We start from the raw sequence: 26,230 nt of genomic DNA, 5'->3' as shown, positions 1-26,230 counted from the left end.
ACTGGCTGTGGCTGCAGGCTTTTGAAATTACATCTAGTAATGGTTGCAGTTTTGCAGCTACTGAGGAAGAGTATGCATTTTAAATTTTGAACTCCCATAGCAGGTTATGAAACCAAGACTTATTTCTAAAATTTTGTCAACTCAATTTTCAACTAAATGAAAAAAAATTATATTTGATAGAATAAAGTACACAAATTCAGCAAAACCCAAATTCTTCCTTGGGAGAAAAAGGGAACACTTTGCAAAGTTTCTTTTATCACTCAGACGTGTATAAAGACTGTGGTGAACATAGGCAGTATTGAGCTCCAAAGCTACAGGGAGTTACATAAGCTAGTGAGTCAAATGTCCCACTAATTGGGAATAACTCTCCTTGCACAGTGTTCTTCTCATGTTATCCCTCATGTCTGCATTCCTTAGGCTGTAGATCAGGAGATTTCAGCATATAATTGAAAGGCTATAAAATAGCAAAAGGATCTTTTACTGCTCCTCAGGATGGCGGGATTTGGTAGCCATGTACATGATGATAGTGCTGCCAAGAAGAGCCGGACCATGCAGAAGTGGGAGGAGCAGGTGGAGAAGGCCTTACTGCATCCGTCCTCGGACTGGAATCTCAGGATGGACACCAGGATGCGGGTGTAGGAGACCAGCACCAAGCAGAGAGGCCCCACTAAGATAAACATACAGGCAACAAAGATGATGAGGAGGTTGAGCCTCGTGTCAGCACAAGCCAGCTTGAGGACGAACAAGATTTCACAGAAGAAGTGGTTGATTTCATGATACCCATATAAGGGTGAGGCTTGTGTGGACCAGGGCCAGGAGGGAGCCACATGCCCAGGAAGTCACTGTCAGGGTGCTGCAGACTCTCCAACTCATGATCGCAGAATATCGGAGCAGATGGCCAATACCTATCATGGGACATCACAACCAGGAGAAGGCATTCTGTTAGAGCAAAGCTCAAGAAGAGAAAGGTCTGTGTTATGCAGCCAGCAAAGGAGATGGGCTTGGCTGGATTGAGGAAGTTTACCAGCGTCTGGGGCACCATGTTGCAGGCATAGGTGATGTCGACGAGGGCCAGGTGTGAGAGGAAGAAGTACATGGGGGTGTGCAGCCTGGAGTCCAGTGAGACAAGCCCCAAGATGATCCATTCCCCAGCAGGAGTAAGATACAGAATAGAGAAAACAACCCAGAAAAGAATATATGAATCCTTGGGCCAAGAGAACGTCACAGTAGGATGAAATCTGTCATAGAGGTCTTATTTTCCTCCATTTCATTGTGAAAGAGATAAATGGAGAATTTATGAAAAAGTTGTTGAAAAACATTTATTTTAGCAATTATTTTATGTATTTAATATTATTTTATGGATTTAGTCATTTTACAAGGTAAACTTTCAAAATTAATTATCTAATTATACATCAAGTTAATCACTTAAATTGACACATTTTGCAGAAGGGAGTTGTGTGACCAGTAATAGGGCACATAGCCATAGCACTTATGATGAGAAGAAATAATGTCAAACCAAAAGAGTAAGTAAAATAACCATGAAATAGGTATTGTATCAGAGCTGCATATTTCTAAGTTACTAAGATAATTCCTGGAGTGTAGAAAGAATCTATAATGGGAAATTCAAATATTAGAATGAGTAGCTAGAAAAGAGATGTATTTCCAAATTCTTCAATAGAAATATTGAGTGAGTTGCTTTCAGCATTTGAAATCAACCTTTGGCCCCTAGAGCAGCTTATGTGACATCAAGAGGAACAAAAAGGAAAAAGCAATTGTGGTTGTTGCTAAGAAGGTTGATATGGGCTCTAATAGCTGTCTATTTTACCATGCATGATGAATACAAACCAACACTTGGTCATTTGGTAATTAATATATGATTGATTTACAATTACTGATTCTACAAAAATTTTTTGAATAGCAGCCTTAGAGCTGATTGAAGTTTTTATTTCTTTATGTCTCTCGATGTTCCTATATTGTGAGTCTAGACTTTATGTGCAAGGATATATATGAGTATGAGGTAGGTGTTCATGCATTTATTTGGAGGCTATAGTGATTGAGTGTGAAGGTATGATAACACATTTCAAGGGTTCCACACACACTAGCTGTATCTCATTCCATTTGACTCCTCTCAAAAGAACAACTCCATATACTAAGAGAAGTAGGAAAGGTCATATCTGGAATGACCATGTGTTATAAAATATGCAATTTGTATGATATTTACTATTTATATTATATACTATATGTGAAATTCAAAGACTTAAGAGATGGACATTCATAAAAAAACTAACTCTGCCTTATTTCAGCAGAACTGAAATAAGAATTGCTGAATTCCTTATAGGTAGTGAATTTTGGCAGAGATAATTTAGTTTGTCATTATACAGATTGCTATAGCAATAAACTGGCGTTCAGGTAATTCAGGTTTTTTGAATTGGTGGTGAGTCAAACTGTATTTGGCTTTTTGTCTTAAAGTCCTGGAGAACAAACTTGACAATATATCAACTTTGCTGGTGCAAACATTTGCTTCATGCCTTTACTAGGCAAAAACAGCCTGAGGCTGAACTATCAAACTTGTTTCTGCTTGCCTCTGAAGAAAAAGATCCTCTAGGATTAATGTAAGGAAAGGTCCTACTTTTGACAAGACCTTGAACCAGTTATCATTATTACCAATGGTGGCTTCTATGAGGTGCCCCTGAGGATGTTGGAAATATGAGAAATAAGACTGTCTTTTGAGAGGTAATGAAGAGGAAAACAACATATATGAGTAAACATGTAACTGGAGAGTTTGGGGAGCATCCAAAGCTCCACTCAAGTTGCTGTGATACGATCTCAGGGAGATAGGGCAGGAGGAAGTGACTGTGATCTGTTGACTCAAATGTAGTCAATTGGCTTTGTAGAAAAGCTTTTGGATAAAGGAGGGTGACCCATGAGGTTCAGGTTTCTCATCACATCTTTAACAGTCTTCAGGGGAGAGGGGTCTTGCTTGATTTCACCAGGGTTTGGTCCCCTGGTAGATATGTATCTACAGTCCAGCTGGCTTGAGTAATCAATGATTTATAACCCTAGCCAGTAAGATCTCCAGTTAACCCACCTTGTTCTGGTCCCATGCTCATCCATCAATCATTACATATTAATTTGCCTTCTTGTGCATATATTAGACAAAAAGGAAGGTAGTGACTAGCAAATTCTTGACCCATTTTACAGTTCCATTTTTATTTTGAGTAACACCATTCAGTTTATTCACAGTTATCTTTAGTGTTGGTGTCATGGTCAGATTCAGGTGTCAACTTAGCCAAGTGGTGGCACCCATTTCTCTGGTTGGGCAAGTGCTGGCATATCTGTTGCTATGAGGACATTTCATAGAATTAAATCATGATCACTTTGGCTGCATCTACAGCTGATTCCATTTGTAATCAGCCAAGGGGGTGTGTCTTCTGCAATGAGTGATGCTTAATCTAATCACCAGAAGCCTTTTAAGGAAGATTCAGAAGAGACAGACTCTCTTCCTACTTTGGCCAGTGAGCCTCTCCTGTGGAGATTGTCCAGACCCTCCATCAGAGTTGTCAGCTTCACAGCCTGCCCTACAGATTATAGACTCTACATTTTAATGATTATGTGAGACACTTTTATAAATTTTATATTTACAGATATTTCTTGTTGATTCTGTTTCTCTAGAGAACCCTAACTAATAAACTTTGGTACCAGAAGTGGTTCTTAAAAAACAGAATCTTAAAAGTGGGTTTTTATGAATGGTTTTCTACTCTGACTGAACTCACAGGCACTAAGGCCTCTGATTCCCATAATCAGAATGATACTGGCAATCCATGGGGTGAGTTGGCAAAAGAGATAGTCAAAATATCACCATTCAATTCTTCTAATGCTTCACTTGTAAGAAGACAGGCTCTGGGGGATAATGGTTTTGACACCTTTATGGAGTTTTGTGGAAATAGAAAGTATGGAGATGTTGGCTGGTTGTTGTTTAGATATATTGTATACATTAATGAATGAAAGGGATGGGCTTGAGGCTTCAAACGAGAGGCTTAAGCACTGTCTGACAGATGTAAATGTTTCTACGAGGGTCCGGAAGAAAAATCTTATTTCTTGTAGCCATAGACTTGGGATCTCCAAAAATTGGACTCAGAATTTTATTGTTAGAGTAGCAATTTTACAACATAAACTGAAATCTCAATCTTGTATGGTGTCTGCCATTAAAGTGAGGGCATTGATTGGAAAGGAATGGAACCCTGAAAAATGGGATAGAGACATATGGCTTGATAATGATGTTGGTGGAGAGGTTGAAACCCTAGATCATGTTGAGTCCTCTCTAGATAACCCTGTAATAGTCTGCCCTGAGGACATAGCTGCCCTACTTCCAGCCTGCCTTGAGGAATTGGCTACCGAACCTCCACCTAAAGGGATTACCCCTAGAGTGATTAATCCTGTTTCACCAGATGAAACTGCGAATGAATGCCCGAGGCAAATGTCTTGAAAGATATTTCTAATTCCTTTCATGACCCATAACTACCACACCGCCTTTCTTCCAGACCTATAACTAGACTAAAGTCCCAATAGGCCCCAAAAGGTTAGATGCAAAATTTCACCCATGAGGAGGTATGTTATGCTCCAAAAGAACTGTGTGACTTTTCCAATTTACATAGATAGAAATCAGGGGAATATGTGTGGCAGTGATTTTAAGGGTGTGGGAAAATGATGGAAGGAATATAAATCTGGATCATGCTGAATTTATTGATATAGGCCCACTAAGCCAAGATTCTGCATTCAATGTTATAGCTCGATGGGTTAGAAAAGGCTTTAACAGTCTGTTTGGATGGTCGGCTGAAACATAGATCAAAAGGTGGCCAACATTACCTGAGGTTGAAATGCCAGAAATGCTCTGGTATAATGTAGATGAGGGAATCCAGAGGCTTAGAGAGATTGGAATGTTAGAGTGGATTTATCATGCAAAGCCTGCTCTTACATCCCAGGAATGTCTGGTAGATGCACCTTTTACTAGAACTGTGAGAAATAAATTTGTGAGACTAGTGCCATCATCCCTGAAGAGCTCCGTAGTTACACTTCTCTGTAGGTCAGCTATTACTGTGGGAACTGCTGTCACTGAGGGGGAATCCTTAAACATAATGGGGATGATGGGATCCCAAGTTGGCAAAAGCCAGGTGGCAGCACTTAATAGCCAAAGAGAAGGTGGATGTAGCTATCATAATAGACAGCAGACTCAAAGCAGGAATCAAAATAATCTGACTTGCAGAGACTTGTGGCATTGGCTAGTAAATCATGGGATACCTAGAAGTACAATAGATGGACAATCTACTAGATTTTTGTTTGAGCTGTATGAACAGAAGTGTTTTAGGTCAAGTGAACAGAAGTCTAACTTGAATTACAAAAACAAAGAGTCATGGCCCCTTAATCAATTTCTGGACTTGAGACAGTTTACAGACCCAGAGCCCCTTGAATGATGGGGGAGGCCAGGTCCCTTTGGAGAAGAACCCTGTTATACTACCACAAACTTATACTGCTAATCTTCTTCCAAGCCTTCTCTAAGGAAACTGGCAGCCTTTTACCAGAGTAACTGTCCATTGGGGAAAAGGAAATGATCAGATATTTTGGGGATTATTAGACACTGGTTCAGAAGTGACATTAATTCCAGTGAACCCAAAATGTCGCTCTGGTCCACCAGCCAGAATGGGAGCTTATGGAGGTCAGGTGATCAATGGAGTTTTAGCTCAGGTTGGTCTCACAGTGGGTCCAATGGGCCCCTGGACACATTCTGTAGTTATTTCCCCAGTTCCAGAATGCATAACTGAACAACTGACAGAATCCCCACATTGGCTTTCTAACTCATAGAGTGAGGGCTATTTTGGTGGGAAAGGCCAAAGTCTGTTTGGATGGTTGGCTGAAACATAGATCAAAAGGTGGCCAACATTACCTGAGGTTGAAATGCCAGAAATGCCCTGGTATAATGTAGATGAGGGGATCCAGAGGCTTAGAGAGATTGGAATGTTAGAGTGGATTTATCATGCAAAGCCTGCTCTTACATCCCAGGAATGTCTGGCAAATGCACTGTTGTTGAACTGCCCCTACCTAGCAAAATAGTAAATCAGAAGCAATACTGGATTCCTTGAGGAATTGCAAAGATTACTGCCACTCTTAAGGACTTTATGGATGCAGGGGTGGTGATTCCCACCACATCCCTATTCAAATCTCCTGTTTGGCCTATGCAGAAAACAGATGGCTCTTGGAGGATGACAGTGGATTATTGTAAGCTCAACCAGGTAGTAACTCTAGTTGCAGCTGCTGATCTAGATGTGTATCATTGCTTGAGCAAATCAATGCATCCCCTAGTGCCTGGTATACAGCTATTGATCTGGCAAATGCTTTTTACTCAATAGCTGTTAGTAAGGACCACCAGAAAGAGTTTGATTTTAACTGGCAAGGTCAGCAATATATTTTCACTGTCCTACCTCAGGGATACATCAACTCTCCTGCCCTATGTCATAATCTTGTCCTCAGGGACCTTAATCATTTCTCCCTCCCACAAGACATCACACTGGTCCATTATATTGATGGTATCATGTTGATTGGACCAAGTGAGTGAAAAGTAGCAACTACTCTAGACTTACTGGTAAGGCATTTGCATGTCAGAGGATGGGAGATAAATCCAACAAAAATACAGGGGCCTTCCACCTCAGTGAAATTTCTAAGTGTCCAGTGGTGTAAGGCATATTGAGATATCCCTTCTAAGGTGAAGGGTAAGTTGCTGATCAGGCTCCTTATACCACCAAAAAAGAGGTATAACACCTAGTTAGTCTCTTTGGATTTTGGCAACAACATAGTCCTCATTTGGGTGTGCTACTCTGGCCCATTTATTGAGTAGCGAGAAAAGCTACTAATTTTGAGTGGGGACCTGAACAAGAGGAGGCTCTGCGACAGGTCCAGGCTGCTGTACAAGCTGCTCTGCCACTTGGACTGTATGATCCAGCAGATCCAATAGTGCTGGAAGTGTCAGTGGCAAATAGAGATGCTGTCTGGAGCCTTTGGCAGGCCATTATATGAGAATCACAATGCAGACCCTTAGGATTTTGGAGCAGAGCCTTACCATCTGCTACAGATAACTACTCTCCTTTTGATAAGCAACTTTTGGCCTGCTACTGGGCCTTAGTAGAGACTGAATGCTTAACTTTGGGCCACAAAATTACCATGAGACCTGAGTTGCTGATCATGAGCTGGGTGTGTGCCACAGTACTCCATAATAAAATGGAAATGGTATATATGAGATAGGGTCAGCACAGGTCCTGAAGGCACAAGTAAGTTGCATGAGGAAGTGGCCCAAATGTCCATGGTTTCCACTGCTGCCACATTACTTTCTCTTTCCCAGACCAGAGCTGTGGCCTCCTAGGGAGTTCTTTACAGTGAGTTGACTGAGGAAGAGAAAACTTGGACCTGGTTTACAGATGGTTCAGCATGATATGCAAGCACTACCCAAAAGTGGACAGCTACAGCACTCCAACCTCTTTCTGGGGTGTCCTTGATGGACAGTGGTGAGGGGAAATCCTCCCAGTGGGCAGAACTTTGAGCAGTGTACCTGGTTGTTCATTTTGCTTGCAAGGGGAACTGGCCAGAGGTGTGTTTGTATACTGACTCATGGGCTGCTGCTAATGGTTTGGCTGGATTTTCAGGGACTTGGAAAGACCATAATTGGAAAATTAGTGACAGAGAAGTTTGGGGAAGAGGTATGTGGATAGACCTTTCTGAGTGGGCTAAAAACATGAAGATATTTGTGTCCCAAAAGAATGCACACCAGAGGGTGACTTCAGCAGAGGAAGGTTTTAATAATTAAATAGATAAGAGGACCTGCTCTGTGAATACCAGTCAGCTTCTTTTCCTAGCAACTCCTGTCATTGCCCAATGGGCTCATGAAAAAAGTCATCATGGTGGTAGGGATGGAAGTTGTGCATGGACTCAGCTACATGGACTTCTACTCACCAAGGCTGACCTGGCTATAGCCACTGCTGAGTGCCCAGTCTGCCAGCAGCAGTATCCACACTCAGTCCCCAATATGGCACCATTCCCTGTGGTGACCAGCCAGCTACATGATGGCAGATTGATTATATTGGACCACACCCTTCATGGAAGGGGCAGCGATTTGTTCTAACAGAATTAGACACATACTCTGGGTATGGGTTTGCTTTCCCTGCATGCAGTGCTTCTGCCAAAACTACCATCCATGGACTTACAGAATGCCTTATCCATCATCATGGTATTCCAGACAGCATTGCTTCTTACCAAGGAACGCATCATGGAAAATGAAGTGTGGGAATGGGCACATGCTCTTGGAGTTCTCTGGTCTCACCATGTTCACCATCATCCAGAGACAGTTGGATTGATAGAATGGTGGAATAGCCTTTTGAAAACTCAATTACAGTGCCAACTGGGTGGCAATACCTTGCAGGGCTGGGGTAGTATTCTCCAGGAAGCTGTGTATGCTCTGAAACAGCATCCACTGTATGGTGCTGTTTCTCCGATAGCGAGGATCCACGGGTCCAGGAATCAAGGGGTGAAAATGGGACTGGCACCACTCACTATTACTCCTAGTGATCCACTAGGAAACTTTTTGATTCCTGTCCCTGTGACCTTGAGCTCTGCTGATCTACAGATTTTAGTTCCAAAAAGGGGAGTTCGTCCACCGGGAGAAACAACAATGATTCCATTGAACTGGAATCTAAGGCTGCCACTTGGTCACTTTGGGTTACTCATGCCCCTGGATCAACAAGCCAAGAAGGAGATTATGTTACTGACTGGGATGATTGACCCTGACTATCATGGGGAAATAGAATGCAGCTACACAATGTAGGTAAAGAAGAGTTTTCCTAGAATATAAGAGATGTCTTAGGGTATCTTTTAGTACTACTATGCCCTGTGATTAAAATCAATGGAAAACTGCAACAACCCAATCCAGGCAGGACTATAAATGGTTCTGAAACTTCAGGAATGAAGGTTTCGGTCACCCCACCAGGCAAAGAACCATGGCCAGCTGAAGTGCTTGCTGAGAGTAAAGGAAACATGGAATGGGTAGTGGAAGAAAGTAGTGATCAATATGAATTATGACCACATGATCAGTTACAGAAACAAGAATGGTAATGCTGTTTTGTTCATGTTATAGTATTTAAGTTGTAAGATATCAAGTTTAAGAATGAATATTACCCAAGGACTTGCACCCTATTCTGGGGGAGATATAATGTGTTTCCAGTTGTTTGCAGGACAATTGGGTATTGTTAGGCAAGGAAAAATGTGTCTTTTGTCATCTTCTATTTGGAAATTAAGTATGGTTTAAGGTGATGTTTATAGCTGTCAAGTTGACAAGGGATGGGCTGTCATGGTCAGGTTCATGTGTCAAGTTGGCCAGGTGGTGGTACCCATTTGTCTGGTTGGGAAAGTGCTGGTCAGTCTGTTGCTATGAGGACATTTCATAGAATTAAATCATGATCACATTGGCTGCATCCATAGCTGATTCCATTTGTAATCAGCCAAGGGGAGTGTCTTCTGCAATGAGTGATGCTTAATCTTACTATTGGAAGCCGTTTAAGGAGGATTCAGAAGAGATAGACTCTTTTCCTGTTTCGGCCAGCGAGCCTCTCCTGTGGAGTTCATCCAGACCCTCCATTGGAGTCGTCAGCTTCACAGCCTGCCCTACAGATTTTGGATTCTACGCTCCCACAGTTATGTGAGACACTAATAAATTTTATGTTTACGGATATTTCCTATTGATTCTGTTTCTCTAGAGAGGCCTGACTAATACAGTTGGATAATGTAATATAGCTCCTGAAAAAAGGATATGCTGAACAAAATTTCCAAAGATGCATCTACAAAGTGAGGACAAGGCCCTGAGTTGAGGTACCTCAGTGAAGTACAACTCAAGAAAAGCTTTTCTGAGCAACAAAGTGGAATTCAGAAGAACATCCCATTGGATCCCTAACTAGCAGCAACAAATGATTGTTTTCTTATATACATTATCAATAAATTATCAAATCACCAAGACACAAATAAATCTAACTAGTATATTATAAATTCCCAACATGACCAGGACTATTTATTTTAATAAATACGTCCATGGCAGGTCAGACCCCTAAAGTTATTTGGAAACCATAAAAACATATGAAAACATTTCATTCTGAACATGTATTTGAATCCACATCTTATAAAAACCTTAATTTCTTTTTCAGTCCTCTATTTACCTTTCTAAGTTCCAAAATGATTACATAAAGGGAAAAGAAACGCTGCTCAGAAAATATGAATCTCTTCAAAAGCTAGACCAAAAGACAAAAGGAAAGATGAGTTTACTAAGATTCCTTGAGAACAGTTGCCATATAAGTTAGAAATTTGGTTTCTTTTATAGGACTGCAGTAGTAATGCACTCCTTGTGAACAAGAAACAGATATATTAATTTTTGTAACTCTAGCACTTAATAAATGTTTACATGAACAGATGAATGAATAAATATGAATGAATGCCTAAATGGTTAATTTTCTGACCGTCCTAGAACTTTCTGGAATTTTTAGTTAATTTAAATCTACCTTAATATAATTGTACCCAATTAAGGAAATTCATCCCAAAGCAAAAAAAGAATAGGCTTTCTGAAGCTTGAGAAAAATAACTGATTAATGCTCAAAATATTTAAGCTTTGGATGCTAGGAAAATACTTTTATTTACTTCCTTTCACCCCCCTGTATTTGTTTCATCCCTACATGATATTAAAATCTCAATGGAACCAAATAGATTTGATTTACCAAAGAACTGGGAGAAGGGTGAGACTAAAAATAGATAAATAAATATATTCCAGTTCAAATGAAACATTCTGGTACTGTTTTATGCTTTAAATGAAATATTTTAGCTGTAGGTATGTACAAGTTAGTCACTTAAAAATTGATGATTTGTATGACTAATACATTTCTTGCACCTCTGTGGTTTCAAAGTAAATATCTAAGACTGAAATAATTTATTTATACATGAAATATATAAAATATCTGTCTGTACTAGATGTGGCCTATGTTTCTAAAAGTAAAATTTCAGAATTGATGAGCTGAAATATCCAGTTTAATGTAGTGGGCATGAGTCATGAAGTATTCCTAAAATGAGATATATCTTTAAATCTTCAGTTCAACTGAAATATGGGATTATTTACCTCCAAATAGTAAGAAGTATTTTAGTTACAACCAATACACTCACTAGGACCGTCCTCTGTCTCTCTTGATGGCTGTCTCCCCAGAACCTCATTTCTGTAGCTCACAGTATGTCTTTGTCTCCATCCTGATTTATCTTTCTTCCTTGGTTCTCCTTTTCCAACATTCTCTCTCCATTAAGTTTTCTTTATCTCTCTTCTGGAATTCCCCATTATCAAATCTCTTTTTTCTCTTTCCCAAATTTGCATCTCTATAGTATGTCTAGAGACTTGTCAATTTTTCCAATAGTTGAGTTGTTTCTTAGGGGATTTTGATTATTTTGAAAGTCAGCATTCAGGTTAATTATCTTAAAAGCAACCCTGGAAATTTCTGTCTTTTAATTTACAATGCCAATAATATTTTGTAAACCTGCTGTGGCAGTTAGGTTCATGTGTAGCCTGCCCAGGTGATGGTGCCCAGTTGTCTGGTCGAGCAAGCACTGGCCTATCTGTTGTTGTGAGGATATTTCATGGACTTAAATCATCAGCATATCGATTGCATCTATGACTGATTATATCTGCATATCAGCAAAGGGGAGTGTCTTCCACAATGAGTGACTTTTAAGCTAATCAGTTGAAGGCTTTAAAGGAGAAGTCATAAGACAGAATCATTTTTTCCACTTCAGCCCAGCAACTCCTGGGGAATTCATTGAAGACCATCTTTGAAGTTGTCAGCTCATGGTCTGTTCTACAAAATTTGGACATACTCATCACCACAGATGTGTGAGATACTTTTATAAAATCCCGTATTTACAGATATCTCCTGTTGGTTTTGTTTCCCTAGAGAACTCTGATGACTGCAGCTTTGGTATTGGGAGTGGCTTTTGAGAAGCAAAATCTGCAATTTGTTTTCTACTCTGATTAGACTCAAAGGCACTAATCACTTTATTTCCAATAATCTAGATGACACTGACAGTCCATGGCAGTAAGTTAACAATAGAGATATGCAAAATATCACCATTGGATTCTGCTAATTATATGCATATATGATCAAGGCTCTAGGTGACAGTTTTTTGACACCTTAACAGAATTCCAGGGAGTTAAGAGGTATAATTATATTGGCTGGTTGTTCCTAGATACACTGGATGCAATTATATAAGAAAAGTCTAAGCTAAAGGGCTGAAATTTGCAGCTTAAGTGCAGTATGAAAGATGTAACATTTTCTACATATACTCTGAAAGAAAATCTTTGTGGTCGCAAATGTTAGATCTCTGGAACCCAGACAGAGTCTCATGTGTGAGTAATGGATTTACAATGTAAACTAAGTTCTCAATTTTGCAGGGTGTCTCCTGTTAAAGCCAGGCCATTGATTGGGAAGGAATGAGTCCCTAAAAATTGGAAACTGGCATATGTGTTGAAAATGATGGCAGTGGGGAAATTGAAACCCTGAATTCTGCTGAGCTTTGCTAGATAAACTGATAATGGACTGCTCTGAGTAAACAGCCACTCCCCCTTCAGCCTGCCCTGAGGAAACAGTTTCTCAACCTCCAGTCTACCATGAGGAGTCTGTCATCCAACCTCCACTTGGAAATATTAACCCATCAGTGCCTAAGGAAACAGCCCTCACTTCTCTGTCTGCAGAAATTAATCTTGTTTCATCAGATGAAACTACAAGGAAATTTCCCAAGGTAATTGGCTTGAAAGAAATTTCTAATTCTTTTCTTGACCCACACTGACTACACTTCTTTTCTTCCAGGCTATAACTATACTAAAGTCCCAACAAATCCCAAAAGGTGAGGTAGAAAGTGTAACTCATGAGGAGGTACACTAAACTCCAAAACATTTGCATGAGTTCCAATTTATATAGACAGAAATCAGGGAAATCTGTATGGGAATGGATATTAAGGGTGTAGGGTAATGGTGGAAAGAATAGACAGCTGGATCAGACTAAATTAATTGATATGGGCTCACTAAGCAGAGATTCTGAATTCAGTGTTGCAGTTCAAGGGGTTTGAAAGGGTATTAACAATTTATTTGGGTGATTGGCTGAAACATGGATCAAAAAGTGGCCAACATTACCTCATCTTGAAATACTAGAACTGTCTTGATATAATGTAGATGATGGGATCCAAAGACTTAGAACAATTGGAATGTTAGAGTGAACTTGTCATAGAAGACATCCTCAAACACCCCAGGAAGGTCCAGAGGAAACACTTTTTACCAGGATTGTGAGAAACAAATTTGTGAGACCAGTTCCATCATCCCTGAAGAGCACTATAGTTGCCCTTTTATGTAGGTCAGATATCACTGTGGGAACTGCTGTCACTGAGCTGGAATCCATAAACACAATGGAATGATCAGATCCTGAGTTGGCTGTAGTCACGTGACAGCACTTAATCACCAGGACAAGGTGGGCATGACTACCATAATGGACATCAGACTCAAAGCAGCATTCAGAATACTCTAATTCACAGGGACTCTGGCATCAGTTTATAGATCATGCGGTACATAGAAGTACAATAGATGGGTAGCCTATTAAGTTATTGTTTTTTTGAGTTGTTTAGCAGAAAAGTTCTAGGTCAAGTGAACAAAAGTCTAACTTTATTTCCAAAAACAGAGAGTCATGGCCCCTTAATCAATTCCAGACTTGAGAAACTTTACAGACTCAGAGCTATTTGAGGGAAATACCAGGTCCCCTTGGGGAAGGACTGCCAATAAGTTATACTGTTAATCTTCATCCCAGCCTTCCCAAGGAGACGTATGGCCTTTTAACAGGGTAAATGTGCACTGGGGAAAAGGAAATGTTCAGATATTTTGGGGATTATTAGACACTGACTTAGAAGTGACTTTAATTCCAGGAGACTCAAAACATCACTCTGGTCTACTAGTCAGAGTGGGGGCTTATGGAGGTCAGGTGATTGGTGGCATTTGAGCTCAGATCCATCTCACAGTGAGTCCAGGAGGTCCCTGGACTTATTCTGTAGTTATTTCCCCAGTTCTGGAATGCATAATTGAAATAGACATACTAAACAACTAGCAGAATCTCCACATTGGATCCCAGACTCATGGAGTGAGGAATATTATGTTAGCAGAGGCCAGGTGGAAGCCACTGAAACTGCCCCTACCTAGCAAAATAGTAAATTAGAAACAATGCCGGATTCCCAGAAGAATTGCAGAGATTAGTGCCACACTAAAGGATTTGAAGTATGCAGGGGTGGTGATTCCCACCACATCCCCATTCACATCTCCTAATTGGCCTGTGTAGAAAACAGATCAGTCTTGAAGAATGATGTTGGAATATCTTTGTATCATAGGTGATATCATTACTTGAGCAAATCAACACATCTCCTAATAGCCGGTAAGCAGCTATTAATCTGACAAATGTTTTTTTTTTTCTTAATAGCTGTTAATAAGGACCACCAGAAACAGTTTGCTTTCAACTGGCAAGCCAGCAGTATACCTTCACTTTTTACCTTAGGGGTATATCAACTCTTCAACCCTATATCATAATCTTGTTTGCAGGGACCTTAATCATTTCTCCCTCCCACAAGGCATCACACAGGCTCATTACATTGATGATATCATGTTGATTGGATCTCTCGAGTAAGAAGTGGAACTACTCTAGACTTACTGATAAGGCATTTGATTGTCAGAGGATGGGAGATAAATTCAACAAAAATACAGGGTGCCACCTCAGTGAAATTTCTAGGTGTCCAGTGGTATGGGGCATGTTGAGATATCCTTTCTAATGTCAAGGACAAGCTGTTGCATTTGGCCTCACCTATGACCAAAAGAGAGGCACTATGCCTAGTTGGCCTCTTTGGATTTTGGAGACAATATATTCCTCATTTGGGTGTGCTACTCAGGTCCATTTATTGAGTGACCAGAAAATGTGCTTGTTTTGAGTGGGGACCAGAATAAGAGGAGGCTCTTTGACAGGTCCAGGCTGCTATGCAAGCTTCTCTGCCACTTGGGCCATATGATCCAGCAGATCCAAAGGTTCTGGAAGTGTCAGTGGTGAATAGAGATACTGTCTAGTATCTTTGGCAGTCTCCTGTAGGAGAATGACAATGCAGACTGTTAGAATTTGGGGGTAAGGTCTTGCCATCTTTTGTAGATAACTACTTTCCTTTTTGAGAAACATCATTTGGCCTGTTACTGGCCCTTAGTAGAGACTGAACACTTAACCATGGGCCACCAACTTTCCATGAGACATGAATTGCCTATCATAAGCTGGATATTGTCTGACCCACCAAACCATAAATTTTGGTATTCACAGCTGCACTCCATCATAAAATGGAAATGGTGTATAGAAGATAAGGCCCGAGCATTTCCTGAAGGCACAATTAAGTTACATGAGGAAGTCATCCAAATGCCCATGGTGCCCTTTCCTGCCACATTACCTTCTCTTTCCCAGCCCAGAGCTATGGCCTCTTGAGAAGTTCCTTACAGTCAGGTTACTGAGAAAGAGAAAACTCTGTGCTGGTTTACAGATGGTGCTGCACTCCCTTTCTGGGATGTCTCTGGAGGACAGTGGTGAGGGGAAATACTCCTAGTGGACAGAACTTTAAGCAGCACACCTGATTGTTCATTTTGTTTGTAAAGAGAACAGGTGCATTTGTATACTGATTCATGGGTTAAATTGATAACGGTTTGGCTGTATGATCAGGGACTTGTAAGGAGCATGATTGGAAGATTGGTCACAGAGTTCTAGGGAAGAGGTATGCAGATAGATCTTTCTGAATGGGCAAAAAGCATGAAGATATTTGTGTCCCATGTGAACGCTCACCAGAGGGTGACTTCACCAGTGGAAGGTTTTAATAATTGAGTGTATAAGATGACCCATTCTGTGGATAACAGTCAACTTCTTTCCCAAGCCATCCCTTCATTGCCCAATGGGTTCATGAATAAAGTGGGCATGGTATAGGGATAGAGGTTATGCATGGGATTAGCAACACAGTTTCCACTCATCAAGGCTGACCTGGCTACAGCCACTGATGAATGCCCGACCTTCTAGTAGCAGAGACCCACACTCAGCCCCTGGCATGGCAGCATTCCCTGAGGTGATCAAACTGCTATGTAGTGACAGTTTGACTACTTTAGACAATTTCCATCATGGAAGTGGCAGCAATTTGTTTTAACTGAAATAGACACATCTCTGAATATGGATTTACCATCCCTGTACACAAAGCTCCTGCCAAAACTACCATTCATGGACTTACAGAATGCCTTATTGACTGTAATGGTATTCCACCCAGCATTGCTTCTGATCAAGGAACCCACTTCACAGAAAATGAAGTGCAGAAATAGGCACATGCTCATGGAATTTTCTGATTTTAACATTCCCAATTATCCAGAAGTAGCCAGATTGATAGAATGGTGGCATGTCCATTTGAAAACTCAATTATAGTGCCCACTCAGTTACTTGCAGGGCTTTGGCAGTGTTCTCCAGGAGGCTGTGTATGCTCTGAATCAGTGTCAACTCTGTGGTGGCCCGGATTCATGGGTCCAGGATTTAAGGGGTGGAAATATGAGTGGCACCACTCACTATTACCCCTAATGATCCATTAGGAAAATTTTCTTTCCCGTCCTTGCAACCTTAAGCTCTGTTGGTTTACAGGTCTTAGTTCCAGAAGGAAGAGTTCTTCCACCAGGAGACTCAACAGCTATTCAGTTGAACTGGGAATTAAGACTGCCACGTAGCCACTTTGGACTTCTCAGCTTCAGAATCAACAGGCATGAAAGGTGATTATTGTACTGACTGGGGTGATTGATACTGATCATCAAAGGGAAATAGGACAGCAATTGCACAATGGAGGAAAGAAGAGATTTCCTGGAATACCAGTAATCCCCTATGGCATCTCTTAGTACTACCACGCCCTGTGATTAAAATCAATGGAAAACTGCAACAACCCAACTCAGGAAATACCAATGGCCCAGAAACTTCAGGAATGAAGTTTTATGTCACTCTGCAAGGCAAAGAGCTATGCCAGCTGAGGTTCTTGCTGAGGGTTAAGGAAACACGGAATGGATAGTGGAATAAGGTAATGATAAATGTGAACTGTGACTACCTGAGCAGTTACAGAAATTAGGACAGTAATGGTATAAATATTTTCTTCTTGTTTTGTTATGAGTATATTTGTATTTGTACATAAAGCAAATGTCTTTATTTTCTTCTTTATCTTATTCCCTTATCTCATGACATAACTTGTATTATTCATGTCATAGTATTTAAGTTGTAGGATATCAAGTTTAAAAGTGATTATTACCGAAGGATTTGCACCCTATTCTGGAGTAATTTACTGCATTTCTGGTTGTGTGCAGGACACTTGAGTATTTTTAGCAGAAATATTTGGTTGTTATTGTTTTTTATTTAGAGATTAAGCAAGGTTTAAGGTGATGTGTGGTGCTACCAAATTGACAAGGGGTGGACTGTGATGGTTAGGCTTATGTGTCAGCTTTGCCAGGTAATGGTGCCCAGTTGTCTGGTCAAACAAGCACTAGCCTATCTCTTGCTGTGAGAACATTTTATGGACTTAAATTATCAGCATGTTGATTGCATCTATGTCTGATTACATCTGCAGTTGACAAAGGAGTGCCTTCCACAATGAGTGATGACTAATCTAATCAGCTGAAGGCTTTACAGGAGAAGTCAGAGGGAAGAATCACTCTCTCCACATCAGCCAGCCAGCCTCTCCTGGGGAATTTGTCGAAGATCTTCATCAGAGGTGCCAACTTGTGGCCTTCCCTATTTGGACTTGTGCATTCCCCACAGTTGTGTGAGGTCCTTTTATAAAACCTCATATTATAGATATCTCCTGTTCTTTCTGTTTCTCTAGAAAGCCGTGACTATCACACTCATTTATCTGGGAAATTAAATATTCTGCACTGATATCATAGTGGCATATAAAGGTGCTCTAATTGTACTTCAGAATTAATTGCAAAAGAAATTATGTTTAAAATGTACTCCTCAATTGAAGCAATCTTTTTCATCCAGTCAGTAATAAAAGGATCATATATTTGACCATGAGTGGTTTCTGGAACATGTCAAAAAATTAATAAATATCTATTGACTAATTGGATATCAATTTCATTAAATATGAGACAACAAAACTTTCATAAGTTTGCCACCTTCCACTTTGAGCCACATTCTGAGGTTAAAAAAAAAAAAAAAAAACCTTGAAAGGCAGTATTCAGTAGCAATTAAAGATCATGGACTTATTTAGAGGTCAAGCACACATTTCCTAGTTGTATGACCTTGAGTATGTTTCTTAACCATCCCAAGCCTGTTTCCTGCTTTTTAAAAGGATATATGTGATAGTTCCTATTTCATGATAATGTTGTGAAGATTAATTGAGATAAAGCATGTTATACTTTTAACACATTCCTGATACACATTGAACATGAAATGATGGGGATTAATTATTACACTCTTTAGCAGCTTCTTGGATAGTGTGTGATTGTATGGATCTGATAGGCATGTCCTCAATGATTCTTAGCAGTTCTTGGAGCCAGACTATCTCTTGCCTTATTGCAGTAGTATATTTGGTATCCTTCAAAAAAAGGAATGAAAGAAGAAAAATTTTTAAGGTTTATTTTTAGCGTCTTTTTGTTTTAGTTGCTATTATGTTTTTTTTTTTTTTGCATGAGTAGGCACAGGGAATCAAACCTGGGTCTCCAGCATGGCAAGAGAGAACTCTGTCATTGAGCCACTATGGCCTGCCCTTTTTATTTTCTTGCATTATTATTATCATTTTAAAATTAATTAACTGAAACATTTTTATTAGACCAGTTGTAGGTTAAAAAAAATCATTCCGATCATACAGAGCTCCCCTGTACCTCACCTCCCCTCCCATAGTTCTCCATATTTTTTCTTTATTAGAGAAACAGTTGTGTGTTTACAGAACAATTATGCATAAAATACAGGATTCTAATGTACCATCTATTATTAACACCTTGTTAATAATACTTAACACCTTGTTAATTACACTTGTTGTAGTGTGGAACATTCAATTGATGGTAGCATATTTTTATAATTGTACTATTAATGATAACCCATGGTTTAAATAAGGTTTCACTGTACTGTAGTTGCATGGATTTTTTTAAAAAGATTTATTCTATTACCATATATACAACCTAAAATTTTCCCTTTTAATCACATTCATATATATATGCATTATTAATTACGTTCACAATGTTGTGCTTCCATCACCACCATCTGTTATCAAAATGTTCCCATAACCCAAAATAGAAACTGTGTACAATTTAAGCATTAATTCCCCATTCCCTATGCCCATGCTGGCCTTGATAATTTATATTCTAGTTTCTGACTCTATGAGATATTTTTCTAGTTATTTCATGTAAATGAGATTATACAATATTTAAGTCCTTTTGTGTCTGGATTATTTCACTCAACATGATTTCTTCAAGGTTCATCCATGTTGTGGCATGTTTCAGAATGTCATTCCTTTTTATGGCTGAATAATATTCTACTGTGTATCTATATATTCATTCACCAGTTGATGGATATTTGGGTTGCTTCCCTCTCTTGAAAATTGTGAATAATTTCATTATGAAATTCAGTATGAAAATATCTGTTTGAATACCTGCTTTCACTCCTTTTGGGTATATGCCTAGAAGTGGGATTTCCAGGTTGTATGATAATGCTATACTTAATATTGATTGTTCAGTGTTAGATTCTCTTACCATTTTTAAAGCTGTGTTTTCTTGATTTGGTGCTCACCCTTTTACTACAGAACTCTATTTTCTGAAGCTCTGAAGAAGATGCCTCTTTCAGTTTGGGTTGGTTGTTTAAAAGTTCTCATGGGAAACAGAATCCAGGAGCATTCAACATTGGCACACTGGTTGACTAGAAGATCCCTAGTACTATCTTAACTGAGACCTACCTCCTTAAAAGATGTATACTCCTCCTCTTTTTGTAGTTGTCTCTACAATGTGACTGCTGGAACAGGACTACATTACTCAGTCTCTCACATTTAGATGGGGTCATGTTCTTACCTAAGAAATATGAGCAAAGGGATTTGAGCCACTTCTAGGCCTGCAGTGGGTATGAAGTGAGCATGTCTCTTCCACATTCAATTTTCCCAGCCCTAGCTGGAAATGAAGGCCTTCAAGGCACTTGTGGATCATGGGGCCACAAAATGGAAGATGCCTGGGTTCCTGAATAATCATGTAGACAGTTGCTTTTCATACCTGCATAGGACTTTACATAAGCATGAAATATGCTTTCATTTTGCTAAATCACTGTGATTTGTGCATTTATCTCTTACATTATGTTGGGATTGAATTATGATCCCCATAAAAGGTATGTTTAGGTCCCAAACCCTTGGTCCTGTGGCTGTGAATTCATTTGTAAATAGGATCTTTGAAGATATTAGTTAAGGTGTAGCCACACTAAATCAGAGTGGACCTCAATCCAATATGGCTAAAGTCCCTTTAAGCAAAGGAACTTGGGCATGGAAAAGAGAAGCTATGGGGAGCAGAGATCAACAGGAAGTCAACAGAAACTGGAAGAAAAAGGAGAACATGCTTCATTCGCATTACCACGTGACTGAAAGCCAAGGAACTCTAAGATTGCTGGCCAGTCAAAAGATAACAAGCCTGGGAAGAAGAAGCCTTTTAGCCCTAAAACTGTGAGCCAATATTTCCTGTTGTAAACCAGCCTATTTTACTGTGTTTGTTTTAGCAGCTAGGAAACTAACACAGAGTTTGCCTTTATATTATTGAAAGTTGTTTTGGAGATGAAAAGGATGAAGAAGTGCTAGTAACTAGAAAACTAACATATTAAAAACCCTTAAGACAAATTCACAGTAAAGAACATCAATTTACTGCAAAATATATGGGCTTTTTGTTTCTGTCTTGCAGTTTCAGGAATCATGGTTTATTTTGTGTGGTATTTGGTTTCTCATTCAAATAGATTTGATTAATACCATAGGTAACTTTGCTTAAATATTATAGCATAATGTTGAATAATAATGAAATTATTTGAGCATTATTTGAGAACAAAAGGAAACAGAAATATCCTGAATAAAATGATTTTTCCTTCCCAAATAAATATACATTCATCATAAGATTTTCAAACAATGCAGAAGTATTTATCATAGTTTACCCCTCTTTGTATAAGCAATTTCTGGCTGAGAAAAGTGGGTGCATCATTCATGATTATTGTCCATGAAATTAATACAAATATTTATGTAAGTACTCACGTATGTGCACCCACTTGCATACATGCATGTGTACGAACTCATTTATATCTAGGAGATCTTTCTGCACACTTCAGGGATGTATCTCAGCTGTTATACTTGCCTAGGCTTCTTTAAGATGTATTTTTTGTATGTCTCCCAACCAAATGTTCCTAAAGACATTCTTTATGATTTTAACTTTATTTGATGTGCACATCCCATTGCAGCCCATTATAGATAATTACTTTTTTTAGTAGGTGTATAATAATTTATCAGAATTTAGTTATTTCAAAATTATTAAACTTTAGATTATTTGGAAATTATTGCAAAGATTTTTTTTAGAATCCTTGTACACATTTCTTCATGCAATACATCTATTTCTATAGGATGGAGTTTTAGAATCGTTATGCACATTTTAAATTGTTGAGTAGAGATTTCCAATTATTTTTTCTCATCCAAGGTTTGCGTCAATTTATCTTTCCACCAACAGCAGGTGAGGCCACACTTTTACCCACATACCAACGCTTGATAGTATCAACATTTTTTTTGGTCAATTTATTGGGCAAAAAATGGTATCTCAGTAAAAAAAAAAAAAAAGATTTTCCTGATTGAGAATGAAGACATTATCATATTTAAAGGTGACTTTCATTTATTCTTCTATGAATAATCTGTATATCTGTATTTATATATATATTTGTCCGTTTTTTTCTCATGGATTTTTTTACTACCCATTTGTTTTTTTACATTTGTTAAAATCATGTTAGCTATATTATTAGCCTATTTCTTAGGATAAATTTTCAGCCCATTCAAAACTTTAGACTCTTTTCTCTCAAACTTTAATTAGAGATAGAAAAGTTTCCCTATGTCAGGGCTGCAGGGAAACAGTATAACTTAATTATGATTGAGGACTTTGGTCTTTGGAATACTTGGATGAGAATACTGCTGTGTGACCACTGAGGGGTATTTAACATCTATGTGCCTTGATTTTCTCATCTATAAGTTTAATTTAATAATGGTACCTACCTCAAGAATAGTTGTGGAAAGCAGATGATTTACTAATGCATGTATTCTCATGGTATCATACCTGATATGGAATAAACACTTAATAAATACAAACTACTAATATTATTCTTTACCATTGATGCAATTCTGTTACAGACGTAGAGATCTGTGACCCTTTATCAACAAAAATTATTCTTTATTTTTTCTAAGAAGGATAATGAAACTCTTTCTTCTTAGGGTAAATATTTCATGTGGAACTTATTACCTTATTCTCCAAATTTTATGCCATTCACAGTACCTAGATCATCTACATATTAAAACATTCATTAATTTGGTACTTAAAATTGAATTCCAACTATGCACAAGGCTCAGAATATAAGTAAATAATGATATCAATCATTTAAAAAAAAACCATTTCACTTTTTGTCTCTTATGGGAAAGAAAGCTTTCTACATGCTAGGGAATTAGTAAAGAGTTATAGAATTAGAAAAAGAGGGAACTTAAAGATATTTAGTTCAATATTTCATTTTACAGGTGGTGGAGCCAAGAGGAGTTAAATGATTTTTCTTACGTCATACAATGAGTTCCTGGTGGAATGAGATAGGAATCCTGATCTTCTCACTGTAGAATGGTACTTGGAGGACTGAACCAGACTGTGCCCAATGATCTGTCTTTTCTCCTAACTGAATATGGTTTCAAAACTTGAGGACAAACTAGTGGAGAAAAGCAGGTAAGAATTAAAAATCAGGTCAGGCTGAGTACTACTCAAAGTTCATGAAGATGTTAAGGAAATGGGATCCTTCCCTGAAGACTATGAGAACATCACAGCCATGAAATCCTGTGAGACCACATTCTAACTCTATTTCCATTTTCCTACCTCTTCCTCTTATGAATCATAGGTGTAAAAATGCTTCTCTCCACCCATAATATTCATAGGCTGGTTCATGGAGAAGTAGCATCAGCAAGACCTGGAGGCCTATTAGAAACATAGTATCTCTGGTCCATTCGTTCAGATCTGTTGAATCAGAATATGTGCTTTTTGGGGGGGAATCTCCAGATGATTAGTGTGCACCTAAAGGTTAAGAAGCACTGGTCTATGCTATCTAGCAAACAAACAAACAAACAAGCAGTAGTTCTTCAGATCAGTGGTTGGCAGTTCCACTCCACATACCAAAGTTATTGCAGGACCAATTTCCAGTGGTGTGTGAACTGGCTCCCACCCAGAGCATCCCATTCCTATCATTTTCAGTAGTTGCAGCATCCAATAGTTTCCACCCTGTTCTAGTTTGCTAGCTGCTGAATGCAACACACCAGAGATTGATTGGCTTTCAATAAAAGGGGATTTATTTAATTAATATATAGTTCTTCAGAGGAAAGACAGCTAACTTTCGACTAAGGTTCATTCTTAAGTGGGAAGGCACAAAGCAATCTCTGCTGACCTTCTCTCCAGGCCTCTGGGTTCCAACATCTTTCCCCGGGGTGATTCCTTACTACATCTCCAAAGGCCTGGGCTGAGCTGTGAGTGCCGAGATGAGGTATGCTGAGCTGCTTGCACTGTGCTACATTGAGCTCTCTCATTTAAGCTTCCATTCAATTAATTCAAACATCATTCATTGCAACAGGCACGCCTCCTAGCCGACTGCAGATGTAATGAGCAACTGATGAGGTTCACATCCATTGGCTCATGTCCACAGCAACAGAACTAGGCATATTCACCTGGCCAAGTTGACAGCTGAATCTAATTACCACACACTTGCAAAAGAAAGGAAAATTAACACCCTCTGTATGGCTACTTTGCTAGTATGAGCACTATCCTAGCATTCCATAATTATAGGGTTTTATAATTTAGCACATTCCTTTGAATGCTCCATGACACCTGTTCTACATGATAGAAAGAATATACATAGGTTTCATTTTTAAAATGTTAAGCATTAAGCCTCCTCTATTTATGTTCATAATTCTTCTGAGATCACTGGATAATGGGTTTATTATTTTTACCTCTTTACTAAGAACTAAGTATATCTGTAATAAAAAGTGACCAATGGACAATATGTTTAACCTTGAAAGAATAATAGTTACCTTATCTTAAGTTACATGTTACAGAGTTACATATTTTTTGGATAGGTGTTTGTCTTAATGGTCATTCATTCATTTATTTAGTCAACATTTATTGAGTGACTATGATAAAGAAGTGTACTAGCCATTGAGCATATAAATATCAATGAGCCCTTTTCAGAAGACTGGTTCATTGTTAATTTAGATTCAGATTGCCTGGCCTTGAATTCTGATTCCACCACTTGATATTTTTATGACGTTGAGTAAGTTAATTAGTTCTCTAGAACTCAATTTCCCTTCTATAAATGAGGATACCATTAGTAATTATTTCAGAATTTTGTTGTGATGGCTGCATCTAAAGCATTTAACGTAGCATCTGAAACATGATAAGTTCTGAATAGTTTTTAGCTACATTTTTTTCTACTATCATATATCCTGCAAATAAAAGGATTTTGCCTATGTAGAATTCAGAAGGTAGTTTAATATAGAAAATTTGGTCTAAGTAGTCAACTGATCCTTAAAATTCATGAATTTACTTGGCCAGTGCTTGTTGAGAACTTGTTATGTGCTAGTGTTGATGTTAAAGCAATGAGCAGACTCTGGTTCCTACCCTCATGAAGCCCCCCATCTTAGGTATGAAATTTGATAACTCCCAGAGCAACTCATAGTTACCACCTGAAGGATTATACAGATTTACATACAGAAAGTGAAAGCTGAATTTCTTTTCCATGGGAAAGGTCTCTATTTAGATAAAATATTTTTAAATGCCTTTCTAATTTTATACAATTGGTAAGGTACTCATTTAAAACTACAGTGTCAATCCTGTCTTCCTCTGCTTTCCATGTCACTGTCCTGCTCATGACCATGACCCTCCTACTGACCCTTGGAGTCCCAGTACTTTCTTGCACCACAACCAGTATTTTCACATACCAGTTAAGAATCAAACTGCTTTCTTCAGTATGTGCAAGTCCTTTTCTGTCTAAAACCAAATGCCAAACTCTTGTTTTTGATCTTTGTTCTGTTTCAACTTCATGGCTTCTATGATCTTCATCCACAAACATGCTTTATAGTGGTTGTAACATAGCAGTTGTGACTATGGGATAAGGCATCAGATTGCTTTAGCTTAATCCTGGACTGGGCACTTGTTACATGTAAAGTAGGATATTGTCTACTGCCTTGAAGTGATGTTTTGAGGATTAAATGAAATGATATATGAGTGGTGCTTAAAGAAGTGAACTCTCAATGCTAGAGTGAGAGCAAGAGCAAGAGTGGCAGTGGGGAAGAGAGAGAGAGAGAGAGAGAGAGAGAAGGCGAGACAGTGAGGCGGGGAGCAGATGGAGGAAAGGGAATATGAAAGAGAATGCGAGACAGAGTAGGGTGTGTTGATTATGGGGCTTAGCCCAAGTAAATTGCTTATCTTAATGAGAATAGCTTCATTCTCATCTTCTATGTATTCAGTGTTCTCTAAAGTCCGATATTCTTTGGGACTCTGCTACATTATCCACTGTCTAGGACAACCAGCCTCCCATGAATGATCTCTGGTCTTCCAAGACTCATAGAGCACAGATCACTGAGGCACACAGTAAGCTGTACAGAATCCCTTCTCCACCTAACACATCCTGAGTTGGGTTAGCTCAGCCTTGTTCTCAGCCAAATAGTCTAGGTAAAATTCTGATCTTTGCTACTTTATGGTATATGCATATAGAACAGAGTGATAATGGGAACCTGTTTATGAATTTCTTGTGATGATTCAGTGAGGTGATCCATGTAACATGGCTATCAGTGTGTAGCGTAGAATGCT

General features: G+C 38.9%; 1 pseudogene; it reads right to left on the bottom strand.

Annotated features, from left to right (window-relative positions):
- Nucleotides 1-435: 435 nt before the first annotated feature.
- On the bottom strand, nt 436-25,490 carry LOC143682153 (olfactory receptor 2A1/2A42-like; annotated as a pseudogene).
- Between the last annotated feature and the right edge of the window lie 740 nt (nt 25,491-26,230).

Source organism: Tamandua tetradactyla, chromosome 1 (genome assembly GCF_023851605.1).
Source record: "Tamandua tetradactyla isolate mTamTet1 chromosome 1, mTamTet1.pri, whole genome shotgun sequence".
NCBI classification, from domain to species: Eukaryota; Metazoa; Chordata; class Mammalia; order Pilosa; family Myrmecophagidae; genus Tamandua; species Tamandua tetradactyla.
Note: the sequence above shows the minus strand (reverse complement) of the source record. Positions and strands in the feature narration are given on the sequence as shown.